The sequence below is a fragment of the Sus scrofa genome, chromosome 18, assembly GCF_000003025.6.
Source record: "Sus scrofa isolate TJ Tabasco breed Duroc chromosome 18, Sscrofa11.1, whole genome shotgun sequence".
Taxonomy (NCBI): Eukaryota; Metazoa; Chordata; class Mammalia; order Artiodactyla; family Suidae; genus Sus; species Sus scrofa.
The window spans coordinates 41,426,826-41,439,636 of NC_010460.4; the positions used below are offsets into that span (position 1 = coordinate 41,426,826).

At 46.5% G+C, this 12,811-nt stretch overlaps 1 protein-coding gene across 1 annotated transcript in view; it reads right to left on the reverse strand.

The window, feature by feature from the left end:
* Nucleotides 1,702-12,811, reverse strand: part of PPP1R17 (protein phosphatase 1 regulatory subunit 17) — a 46,121-nt gene continuing 35,011 nt past the window's right edge. Inside the window, exon 9 of the transcript XR_002340474.1 lies at nt 1,702-2,328. The gene's annotated coding sequence lies outside the window, so the exon portion shown is untranslated. The remainder of the gene's footprint in view (nt 2,329-12,811) is intronic.

Genomic DNA, 12,811 nt, shown 5'->3' on the forward strand with positions numbered 1-12,811 from the left:
AGTCGTAGCTCCTCCTTAGTTTCCGGTAAGATGTAGATTCAATGTATATTCAAATCAGCTGAAGGGTGATCCCCAAACACCTGCCCTTGATCTGAATCTGAATGCAGGCCTCCTCGCTTCCCCCAGCCAACGACCTGAGAGTTCTCACACCTCCACTCAAGGAGCAAGCCTGCTTTGTTCTGATGGCTTTCTGGAGCCAGTTATTAACTTACGGTGATTCCCCAATGTCCCCCAAGTTTCCCTCTTTAACTATGGTCCTTTACTGGGACTTCTACAACCACCTGTGCCTGCTGCATCCCTATCAGAACCGCTCCACCATCCATGGGCTGACTCCTTGAGACTTACCGTTGTGAGAAAAATAAACATATTTGAGTAAGTGTTATTATTTCTCTTGCTACCTCTGAAGCCTGTTCCTAACTAAGCAAAAGACCTTGCTTTCTTAAAATTTCCTTAAGACATTGACACTTGTTAGTTTTTGTTTAGAATGTGTGTGTGTGTGTGTGTGTGTGTGTGTGTGTGTGTGTGTATTTACTACATTCTCTGGGCAATTACCCAGCACTGAGGTGATCTTATGACTTCATTTGTGACCCCACTGAAAGCACAAGCTACTGTTTCTTCTTACGCTCCTGTCTGCTTTGCTTTATCTTAATTGCTGTAGGAGGGCCGTCCTCAGGCATCTGAAGGATGGGTAGGAGCTAAGAAACTAAAAAATGAGTAGAAGAACTTCTAAGGAGGGAAAAAAGCATGATCTAAAAGCCTACACCATGGAGTTCCTGCTGTGGCTTAGCAGTAACAAACCCAACACATATCCATGAGGACTCAGGTTCCATCCCTGTTCTCTTTCAGTGGGTTAAGGATACAGCAGGGCTGTGAGCTGTGGTATAGGTCACAGATGCAGCCCGGATCTGGCATTGCTGTGGCTGTGGCATAGGCCAGCAGCTGTAGCTCTGATGGACCCCTAGCCTGGGAACCTCCATATGCTGCACCTGTGGCTCTAAAAAGGAAGAAAGGAGGAAGGGAGGAAGAATAAAAGGAAAGAAAGAAAGACAGAAAGAAAGAAAGAGGAAGAAAGAAAGAAAGAGAAAGAAAGAAAGAAAGAAAGAGGAAGAAAGAAAGAAAGAAAGAAAGAAAAGAAGAAAAGCCAGCCAGCCTACACCTGAACTGAAAAAAGGTCCGTGTCATAGGAGCATCATGACCAGTCAGGAGGCCGGCACGAGACGAAGCTCTCTGGACAAGCAAGGGCTAAATCAGGCAGTGGTTGTAGAGGCACACGTGGGATCCTGGACTTGATCTGAAGTGTAAGCAGAAGGTTCCAAATACGTTTAGCAAAGTCCCAGCAGGATGAAATTCGACTTTTATGAGGATCATCATGGCTGCCCCAAGGAGAATGGGCTAGAAGGGGTCCTCAGCGAAAACTAGGAAGCCAGTAAGGAGACCACAGAGGTAGGAGGAGCTGAGGCTGATGAGGGCAGCACAGGAAACAGTGAGGGACGGAATTGCTAAGAACTTGGAAACCACAATCGGCAGAACTCCAGAACTTGGATGGGGGCTGAGGGAGGCTGCGCATTAGTGAGGGGAGATGAAGGCAGTGGATACAGAGACGGTGAGCCCGTCGAGGGGGGCAGGATGGAGGTGGAAGAGGGAGCCGGCCATTCCGCTTCGCACACGCACACTTTGTAAGGCACACAACCTGCCCTTGGCGTTGCTGGTTGGGAGCTCAGAAGAAGGTTCCAATTAGAGTCAGACATTTTAAGAGGACCACAGCCTGTCATTTCCACATGTTCACAGGCAACTCCCCCTCATCCCTACCTGCACTCAGCATCATTTTGGGTGGTATGAGAGGGTTCGGTGAAATCAAGCTTTGAGAATGTGGAAAGCCAAGCTCTCAGAGAGGACCAACGCCATGTTTCGGGGAAGGAAGACTGGGGAGTGCGTCTTGCATTCAGTTCAATAATAACCCTAAAGCCCTGATGGGTAGGAAATGCAAGGCACGCGGAGAAAAAGAGAACAAGCCAGGCGTTCAGGCAAAGAGAAGAAAATTTATTAGGGGGGAAAGGGAGAGGGTGACTGACCCTTGAGAAGAGCCAGCTCCCCACTCTTCTCGCGGGGCCTTCTTTATACCCCACAGAAGGGAGATGGGATCCCCTGACCGGGGGGGAGTTTAGTTTATCTTCCACCTGCAGCTGGACTCTGGTGGTCAGGTTGTCATGAGAAAGTCAGAGCGTCTCACGGCAGGGTGGTCTCGTAATCCCGAGAAAGCTGGAGGTGTGTGGTGTCCCACGGGGAAGGGGGAAGGGTCTTGGCTCGCCGTCTTGGGAGAGTAGGCACCTGCGGCGCAGACAGGACGAGCAAGGTGGTCAGGCTCACGGGTCAGCAGGAGGAGCCACTGTGACAACGAGCCGCCATGTAGCCCCTACCAGGAAACTTGTGGTTATTGGAAGAACAGAAACTGCAGAGCCTAGAGAGCTGTCACCGAGAAGGACCTCAGGAAGGCGTCCGCTCACTCATTTATGTTAAGAACTGACTGACAGCAGCAGAGAACAGAGCCTCTGCATTTTCTCGAGCAAAACAGAAGTCCTATGAGACCACAGTTCTTGGCTGTTTTCTTAGCTGGATGTACGCTCTCATTGGCCACAAACGCACGTACATGTCATGCCGTTACTTTCTCCTTCGTTCATGCTTCTGGTTCCTGGCTTTGAGGACCATTCATTCATCGTTTTATTGGTCATCCTTGAATTGCTTTGTGGTGCTACTGAGCTGGGAACATGCAAGAGGGACTAAGGCAGCCTTGGTCTCAGGGAGCTCTCCTCTAGCGGGGAGGTAGCTTTATGAATAAGTAATTACTACACAACATGGTGAGGGCTGTGCCTGAGCTGTGAGGCCAGTGTTTCAAGAACAGCAAAGGTGGGAGTTCCCATCGTGGTGCAGCAGAAATGAATCCAACTAGGAACCATGAGATTTTGGGTTGGATCCCTGGCCTTGCTCAGTGGGTTGAGGATCTGGCATTGCGTGGCTGTGGGGTAGGGCGGCAGCTGTAGCTCCGATTAGACCCCTAGCCTGGGAACCTCCATAAGCCGGGGTGCGGCCCTAAAAAGACAGAAGACAAGTAGCTAATAGCAAAGGAGGAAAGCGTGGCTAAGTCTAGGGATGCTCTAGGAAGAGGCTCAGAGCACGTATGGTCTGGCCTCTCTCTTCCTCTCCCCTGCTGCCTGAGGCTATTTTCCACCAGGTCCCTTCCGCTCCCAGTGGAACCCAATTTCCTGCTGTCCCCAACTTAGCTCACCCCTTCTTGGCCCCTGTGAGGAGCCACATATCAGGAGAATATATGACGGCTGAGAAGGAAGACGAAAATTCTGGCTACAGTCAGGTAGAATGCAAGCTGGTATAAAACCAGCCACCCGGTTAGAAGAATCTTAAAGGAGGTGAAAATAACTGAAGACAAGCTTGACGCTACTAATTAAAAATAAGATATGCAATAGTTAAAAACAGAGTAGAATACAATCTAGAGGAAAGGAAAATAAGAGCTTGGGAGAACTTACTAATAAAGGGACAAGGAAGCTAATAATAGGAAAAAAGGATACATTTGGTTTTAAAACAGGAAAGGGTAAAACTTAAAAAACATGAGATGTACATATGGTGAAGCACTGAAAAATGAGAGGTAAGATATATATTATGGAACTTAAAAGAGATGAAAAATAAGATCAGTTAATCTCGTTACCATCAGCTCAACTAAATGCTCCAAATGTCTCATGGCACCACACAACCCATGACTGAAAGATATTTAATCAGAGCATCTAGTAGGACCAGTTTCTCCATTATAAGAATTATGTAGAATTAGGATTAGTTCCAAACAACATGATCCCATTATACTGATAAACAAATTATTGACCATTAGATGGACAATTTTGACAGAAATTCATTTCCTTTCTTTTTTTATTGGTATTTTTCGGGCTGCACTTGGGGCACATGGAAGTTCTCAGGCTAGGAGTCAAATCAGAGCTGTAGCTGCCAGCCTACCCCACAGCCCCAGCAAAACCGGATCCTTAACCCAGTGATGGAAGCCAGGGATCGAACGAACATATCCTCATGGATACTAGTCAGGTTCTTTTCCCCTGGGCCACCATGGGAACTCGAGATACGCATTTCTTAAAGTGTTAGGTTTTTTTTTTTTCCCTCAATTAGTTCATGGATCCAAGGAAGGATATTATTTCTTGTTAGAATGATACGGTGTTTTATTTTTAGCACTGAAACTGAAAAATTTTTGAGAAAACTCCTTCCCAGATATAAGGATATGGAAATGGGTGAAGTTTTAGCAATGTTCCTTAAGTCTTGCAACTCTATTGAGGATACCCACAACAAGCATGAGGTAATCCAGCATCACATATTTATTCTGATAACTTGAATATGTTCTATTTCCATTTCCATGTAAGGGAAGAATTGGAAATAACCTGAATTGGAAAAGGATATATAATCTAGGCGTCAGTCAACCCCTTTCTCAATTTTTTCAAATACTCCAAAATCTTTTACCTGGACTCACCAGTGATGAGCTGGCATGTCAGTTGTTGACCACTCGGAAAAGAGAAACCTGAATTATAGTGTATCTCTGTCAATATTAATCTTTACTTTCTTTTCTTCTCCTTTTTTTTTTTTTTTCTTTTGGTCTTTAATCTTTTTAGGGATGCAACTGCAGCATATAGAGTTCCCAGGCCAGGGGTTGAATAGGAGCTACAGCCGCCAGCCTACACCGCAGCCACAGCAATGCCAGATCTGAGCTGCATCTGCGACCTACACCACAGGTGATGGCAATGCCAGATCCTTAATCCACTGATCGAGGCCAGGGACCAAACCCGTGTCCTCAGGATACTAGTCGGGTTGGTTAACCACTGTGCCACGACGGAAACTCCTTAATCTTTTCTTTTGGCACCTTAGAGAGTGGGGTGGTGGGTGACTTCACTGTCTGCATCCTCTAAAGAAAGGGAGTTCCATGACCTCAAAACCAAACGATCGGCCCTAACCCTTCTGGCTTGGTTAACTGGTGTTTCCTGCATGGTGGTGCCGTGCCTTCCCTTGGCAGAGTGAGAGCGGAAATGAAGCCCACACAAACATGCAGATCAGATCTCTGACAGCTCAGTTTTAGGAGAGAGACTCAAGTTAGAAGTCAGGAAATGGAGTCGTTTAAATTGTCCTATGTCCATGTGGCCCCTGAAAAGGCCTTGTGCTACACGCGGCTGGTGTGTCACATTCGAGGCCTGCTGTTTGAGAGGCCCTTGGCTGGTGCCTGCCTGGGTGTTTTGGGGTGATGATAATAACATCGTGGCTCAGTGGTTAACGAACCCGACTAGCAACCGTGAGGATGCGGGTTCAACCCTTGGCCATGCTCAGTGGGTTAACCCTCCTCCAGAGCCACCAACCCACCTGCACTGTGGCATCATGGGAAGCTACCCTCTTGTGCAACAACCCACTGAGATGTAGGGCTGTTTATTTCCGAATGAGCTCGCCCTGCTGAACAATTTATTCTTTCAAACTTCTGCAAACTATGCAATCAAAACTATGCAAAGTTTTACTTTCACTTCTATCTTAGGGACACTGGTTGGTAGTAAATCAATGTACACATATTTTAAGTGTCCTTGTGTTTTAGGTAATGTATTTTTTTGGGGGGTGGGGCAAGCCTTTAGATGGCTGAATCTGCTTATTTTTAAAGTATGTCTAGAATTATCTTTATGGTTTTGATATTTTATTTCCCATCATCAACTATATAAAGTTTTATTTACATAGAAAGAATGTGCAAAAGGAAGGCATATCACACACACCTAGATTTGCAAATAGATATACATACATATTTTCTGCCCAAATGTTTGCAGATGCTATTGTAAATAATAAAACATACCTTCAATATAGTTGAATTCATAGTGATTTTTTCCCCATTACTTTTTTTTTTAAACAATGTTTTACAAAAATCTAAATTTACTTACAAGAAGTTGGGATATATATATATATATATATATTTTTGTCTTTTGTCTTTTTTTTTGTTGTTGTTGTTGCTATTTCTTGGGCCGCTCCCGCGGCATATGGAGGTTCCCAGGCTAGGAGTTGAATCGGAGCTGTAGCCACCGGCCTACGCCAGAGCCACAGCAAACGCGGGATCCGAGCCGCTTCTGCAACCTACACCACAGCTCATGGCAACGCTGGATCGTTAATCCACTGAGCAAGGGCAGGGACCGAACCCGCAACCTCATGGTTCCTAGTCGGATTCGTTAACCACTGCGCCACAATGGGAACTCCAGAAGTTGGGATATTTTTAATACTAATACAGATGATCATTGACTTAGAAAATCTCTAATGTTTATCTCCATTTCTAAAATTCCATTATTTCAGGTAATTTTGTTAAATTACTTACAGGTATACTTATTACTGTCAACCCAGATGGAGAACCCACAGCACTTAACAAAGAGGAAGTGTTTTTGTTTTTAAATCAGCTCATAAATTGAGTCCTATTTTCTTTTTATTCTTTTTTTTTTTTTCCGTTAGGTCTTCACCCACCACATATGGAAGTTCCCAGTCTAGGGGTTGAATCAGAGCTGTAGCCACCAGCTTACACCACAGCCACAACAACACAGGATCTACGCCACATCTGCGATCTACACCACAGCTCACAGCAACGCCGGATCCTTAACCCACTGAGGGAGACCAGGGATCGAACCTGAGTCCTCATGGATACTAGTTGGGTTCGTTACTCCTGAGCCACAACAAGAACCCTGAGTTCAATTTTCTAAGATGAATACCACTGGTAGTTTATCACACATTTGTTAAGCCCCTGTGTCCTCTTAAAAAAATATGTACAACCTAAAAGTTTAGAGCTATGTTTTATTTGCTGGAAAAAAACTGAGGACTTAAGCCCCAGGAGGCAGCGTCTCAAGCATCCCTGAGAAAACAGCTCGGAGGAGGCGAGGGGAGCTAGGATATACAGGAGTTTTGTAACAAAGGGCAGGTAGTAGGAACAAAACTTCATTGTTAATACAAGAGAATCAGATATTTCAAGGAATTTATCCTTTTCTGTGCATAGAAGGATGCACAGGTCTGGGCTCACGGAAATCATTCCTTTGCCATGCACCTCAGCTACCTGGGGCCAGTATCCCATGCTTTTTATAACCTGAGTTATAAAAAGGGCTCACCTTAGGGAACGGCTGCCACCTGACAGATTCTAGATGGCAAGGATTGGTTTCCTTCTTGAGTTCCCTCAGGGCTCACCAGCTCACCCTCGGAGGTGGCCACAAGGTGGTGTCACTAAAGACTGTGACATCTTTTGTCGCTTGATATGGCAGGTGATATTTTATTTCTCACCTGGAAACAGTCTACTGGATTGGGGAAGAAAAACGCAGATTCACAGGTGAATCCAAAGTCAGCCACTAAAACCAGCAGAGTGATACTTTTCCTTACACAGTTGATCCAGTCACCTCCCCTGCTTCCTCTCAAGGCTTCCCCCTGTTTCGGGACACAGTATGAGGGCCCAGGACACAGTGTGAGGGCCCAGGGCTGGTCAGGTGCCCTCTGTGGTCTGTGTCTGCCCGCCTCCCACACATGCTCTATGAGCTCCAGCTGCTGGAGATGCCAGCAATTCCGGGGCTCACAGCCTTTGCACACCTCGTTCCCTCTTCGTGGTCTGGCTCGGCCGGGGAGCCAGGGCTGGGGTGAGGAAGAGGAGGGAGCAGTGGGGAGGGGCAGCCCCTGAGCCAGCTCAGCTGGCTGGGATCTTGCCTGGGCAGAGAATTGCAGTCATTGTAAGTCAAGGACCAGCAACACTGCTCATTGAGAGGAGGGGGATGAGACAGGGTGATTTGAGAGCCACCTGGTGCTGTGCACGTGTTCCCAGGTGCCTCTCAGGAGGACTCCTGCCAGTGCCCTGGGCTCCTTGCACACCACCAGTATCAGACCTTCTTGCCAGCTCCCAGCTCCCAGGCTTGTCAGCTGTATGACCTTGGACGAGTGATGTAATCCTTCAAGCAACCACTTTCTTTAGAGAAGCTGGCTTGTGCATTTGTGTGCATGTGTGTCAGTGTGTGTCTATACCTTATTGCCGACTGCAGTCAGTGATATCTTCTTTTTTTTTTTTTAAGGCCTGTACCTGCAGCATATGGAATTTCCCAGGCCAGAGGTCGAATTGCAGCTACAACTGCTTGCCTACACCACAGCCACAGCAACACCAGATCCCAGCCGTGCCTGCAACCTACACCACAGCTCACGGCAGCAGTGGACCTTTAACCCAATGAGCGAGGCCAGGGATCCAACCTGTTTCCTCATGGATGCCAGTCAGATTCATTTCGGCTGAGCCACAAAGGGAACTCCTTTCTCTCTCTCACACACACACAGATGTTTTTTTGTGCACCCGTAAGCTTAACTCCATTATGTTTTTATCTCTGAGAAAAAAACTTTACGAAGCAAAAAATAAACCGCAGTCTTGTCTAAAGGATTACAAAAATCTAAACCCTCCAAGACAACATTAGCTGCGTACCAAAGGCACCCACGTTAGCTGGGCAACTGCAATGTCACAATTTCTCCAGCAGGTAGCAGTGCTGTGTAAGAAGAAAAGCTACCCTCAGGCTAGAGAAGAATGGAGGCTGGCTGGGGACAATCCATCTAGGTCAGCAAACACACCTTGAGCCCTTCTAGTTTCCAGGCACCGCCCTAGATGTGCAGTGGATCCAGTAGGAGGAGTGAGGGGGTGTTTCCCAGCTTGGGGAGCTCACAGTCTTAGGGAAGCATGTGTCTATCATGCAGGGTCATTCATTCAAACTGTTCCTGCAGCCTCTGTGGAAAAGAGTACAGTAGTTCCTCAAAAAAACAAAAATAAAATTAGAACTACCAGACTAGCCAGCAATTTCCCTTCAGGGTATATCTTCAAAAACGAAACGCAGGGTCTTGAAGAGATATTTGTGTTCATACAAGTGTTAAATTGTTAACATGTGGAAACAACCTGAGCGTCTCTAGAAGGAGGCGCAGATAAACAAAATGTGCTATCTTTTGTAAGTGGACTATTTATTTTTCCTTCTTAAAAAGGACGAGAATTCTGATCCACGCTATGACATGGATGAAGCTTGAGGGCGTTATGCTGAATGAAATAAGCCATTCACAAAACGACACATTCCACTTGGATGAGGACTTGGAATAGTCGGATTCACAGAGACAGAAAGTTGAATGGTGGTGGCCAGGGGCTGGGGGAAGAGGGTGAGTGTTTAGTTACAGAGTTTCAATTTGACAAGATGAAAAGCGGCAGGGGGATCACACGGTTACATTTAAAGCACTGGACAGTACACGGAAACACGGGTGAATACGGTAGATCTGTTAGGCGGACCTTACCCCCCACACAGACCCCGCCACAGCAAGTTCTTCTCTGCCCACCCACCTGCCTGCAGCGTTTGCCTTCATTGTAGGGACACGATGAAATCCCTAAGGCAAACCTATGCACATTTCCAGGCAGCGCCCCTTGGTTCAAGACCTGGAAAGCGAGTGGGTGTTTGTGTTTGCTTGGCTTTGCAGTGGGTGTGATCATCAGTCCAAGGGCTGACTGTGAAACTAGATTTATCCTGCCTTTGTTTGTGTTTGTTTTGTTTCTTTGGCCATGTCCATGGTATATGGACGTTCCTGGGCCAGGGATTGAACCTGCGCCATAGCAGTGACCTGAGCAGCTTGCTGCAGGGACAACACAGGATCCCTAACCTGCTGGACCCCAGGAGAACTCCTTTCCTGTATTTGTGACCTGTCAAAGATGCGGAAAAAGAAGACAAATCACCTGTCCCAGAGCCACAGACCCAGGAAGCAAAAAGAATTGTTTATTTATCTACTCGAGGCCAAGCATTCTACTCTGAAAACATTACCACCTTTAACCTTTATTTAATCACCCAAAAGAGATAGAATCTGCCATCATTCTCACCTGGCAAGAAGGAAACTGAGGCTCAGCATTCACAGTGTTACCCCAAAGATCCACAGCTAGGAAGCATCGGCTTATTAATTCTGAATTCTGACCCCATTTCTGTGTGGTCAGCTAAGCAGATGACAGACTTGGGCCATTTGTTTGCTTCTGCTGCCCTTGTGATGCTTAACTGACATGCTTTCCAAATGTGCATCAAGTGTGTAAAGATCACCTGATCCCTTGTGAAAAATGAAATTCTAACTTGGGTTTGGCAGAGGATTCTGCATTTCTTTCTTTCTTTTTTTTTCTTTTTAGGGCCACACCTGTGGCATAGGTAAGTTCTCAGGCTAGGAGTCGAATGGGAGCCACAGCTACTGGCCACAGCAATGCCAGCTCTGATGCACGTCTGTGACCTATGCCACAGCTCTTGGCAACGCCAGATCCTTAACCCACTAAGCGGGGCCAGGGATCGAATCCTCATCTTCATGGATACTAGAGAGGTTCGTTTCTGCTGAGCCACAAGGGGAACTCCAGATTCTGCATTTCTAACAAGCTCCCAGGCGATACTAAAGATGCTGGTGGTGGGGACCCCACTCTGAATAGCAAGACTTTAATCTGCAGGGGTTCCCCAACTTCCTCATTGTCTCAGAAGCTTCTTCCCAGGACTTTAGGTCAAAAGAAATTCCTCTTCTACTTTTTAAGTTGTTAAGTCCAAATAACATACTAAGTTTTATCTTCCAATAGCTTAACAGCCATTAAACAATTATATCATATAAATTGAAAGAACCCTATGATGTTTTTATTCTTTTCTTAAATAAGCACAATTACTTACTAGTAGGTTATAGGCATAGCCCAGCCCTGCACAACTTCTCAAACTTTGGAATCCGTTTGGATGCCCCCAGCCTCATTTCCTGCTCCGTACTGATTTTTAGTGATACTTGCTCATAGCACAACAATCGTCAAAAATCTGGCTTCCAAAAGACATCACATCGTCAAAAGGAATTCAGAGCATGTTGAAATCGTGATCTCCCTGGAACTCATATTTCACACAGAGGCCAACAGATATCAAATACTGCTGTATTTCCCTCTGGATCTTAAAATATCCCGAGGTACCCCACAGCTTCCCAGCGCACAGTTTGGGAGCCGTGGCTTTACCGCACGCTGCCTTGTGTGAGAGAACAGCGGGGTGGAGATGTGGGTTAGGAGCCAAGAGACTCTTACTAAATTACCTTGTACCTCAGCAGGTTGCCAAGGTCTTGAGGCCCTTTTCTGAACAGAGAGTGGACCACACGAGCTGACCTTGAACCTTCAGATATAATACACGTGATTCTCATGACTGAACACGTGTCTCAGCTCCCCCATAAAATTAAGCTCTTAGCAGGTGAAGGCTGAGTCTCATTTAACATCAAATATTGCAGTGCCTTCCTCACAGTAGTTGCTCAGTAAAGAGCTGTGCAATAAATTCCTTTTGAAAATATCTTAATTTCCTGGGGGTGCGGGTGGGATAGGGTGGGTGATTCTATTCTTTCTCTCTTTTTTTTTTTTTTGTTTTTTTAGGGCCGCACCAGTGGTATATGGAGGTTCCTAGGCTAGGGGTCGAATCGGAGCTGTAGCTGCTGGCATACACCATAGCCACAGCAAAGCCAGATTAAGCCGTGTCTGCAACCTACACCACAGCTCATGGCAACGCCAGATCCCTAACCCACTGAGTGGGGCCAGGGATCGAACCCACAACCTCATGGTTCCTAGTCAGATTCGTTTCTGCTGTGCCACGATGGGAACTCCTGTTCACTCTTTAATATTCAAAATATTTTGATGGATGATAAAGCATTTTAGTGGCCAGTGTTTGAACAGTAATTTTATTTATTTATTTATTTATTTAATTTTGCTCTTTGGGGCCACATCTGTGGCACACAGAAGTTTCCAAGCCAGGGATAGAATCAGAGCTGCAGCTGCTGGCTTTCACTGCAGCCACAGCAAGGCCAAATCTGAGCCGTGTCTGTGACTTACACCACAGCTCTTGGCAACCCTGGATCCTTTAACCTACTGAGCAGGGCCAGGGATGGAACCTGCTTCCTCATGGGTATTAGTCAGATTCTTAGCCCACTGAGTCACAATGGGAACTTCCTGGGCAGTCATTTTCAAAGGATACATGCCTAGTAGAGACATTTGCGCCACGGGATTCCAAGAGGGCAGGAACAGAAATAGCCATGGGGAAGGACTGAACGCCAAAGCTGGGGTTCTGGTTCTAGGTCAGCCACTTACTCACTCACTGCCTGTGTGGATTTGGGCAAGTCCCCTGATTCTCTGTACTTCAGTCTATCTCTTTGATAGGAATCCTATCAGCTCTTCTCTGCCCACGGGGTAATGCAGAATATTTTAAAAGGTGCTGGATGTGAGTGTGCTCTGTGAGTTTGGCATCCTCGTCATCCCAGCCTGGTCCTCCCAGCACCCCCTCCACAGAGGGGTGATGACAACTGTCCACTATTGTTGGCAAATGACAGCAGCTTCCAAAACCCATAACCAGAAGCAGAGATCCCCGCCCAGTGTCACTTTTTTTTTTTTTTTTTTTTTTTTTGGTCTTTTTGCCTTTTCTTGAGCCTCTCCTATGGCATGTGGAGGTTCCCAGGCTAGGGGTCAAATCGGAGCTATAGCTGCCGGCCTACACTACAGCCACAGCAATGCGGGATCTGAGCCGTGTCTGCGACCCACACCACAGCTCACGGCAACGCCGGATCCTTAACCCACTGAGCAAGGCCAGGGATTGAACCCGCAACCTCATGGTTCCTAGTCGGATTCATTAACCACTGCGCCATGACGGGAACTCCCAGTGTCACTATTTTAATCATGGGGCTCAGATATTATCCAGGTCATTGGAAAGGAGTCAGGAGGAGAAGGCCAAGA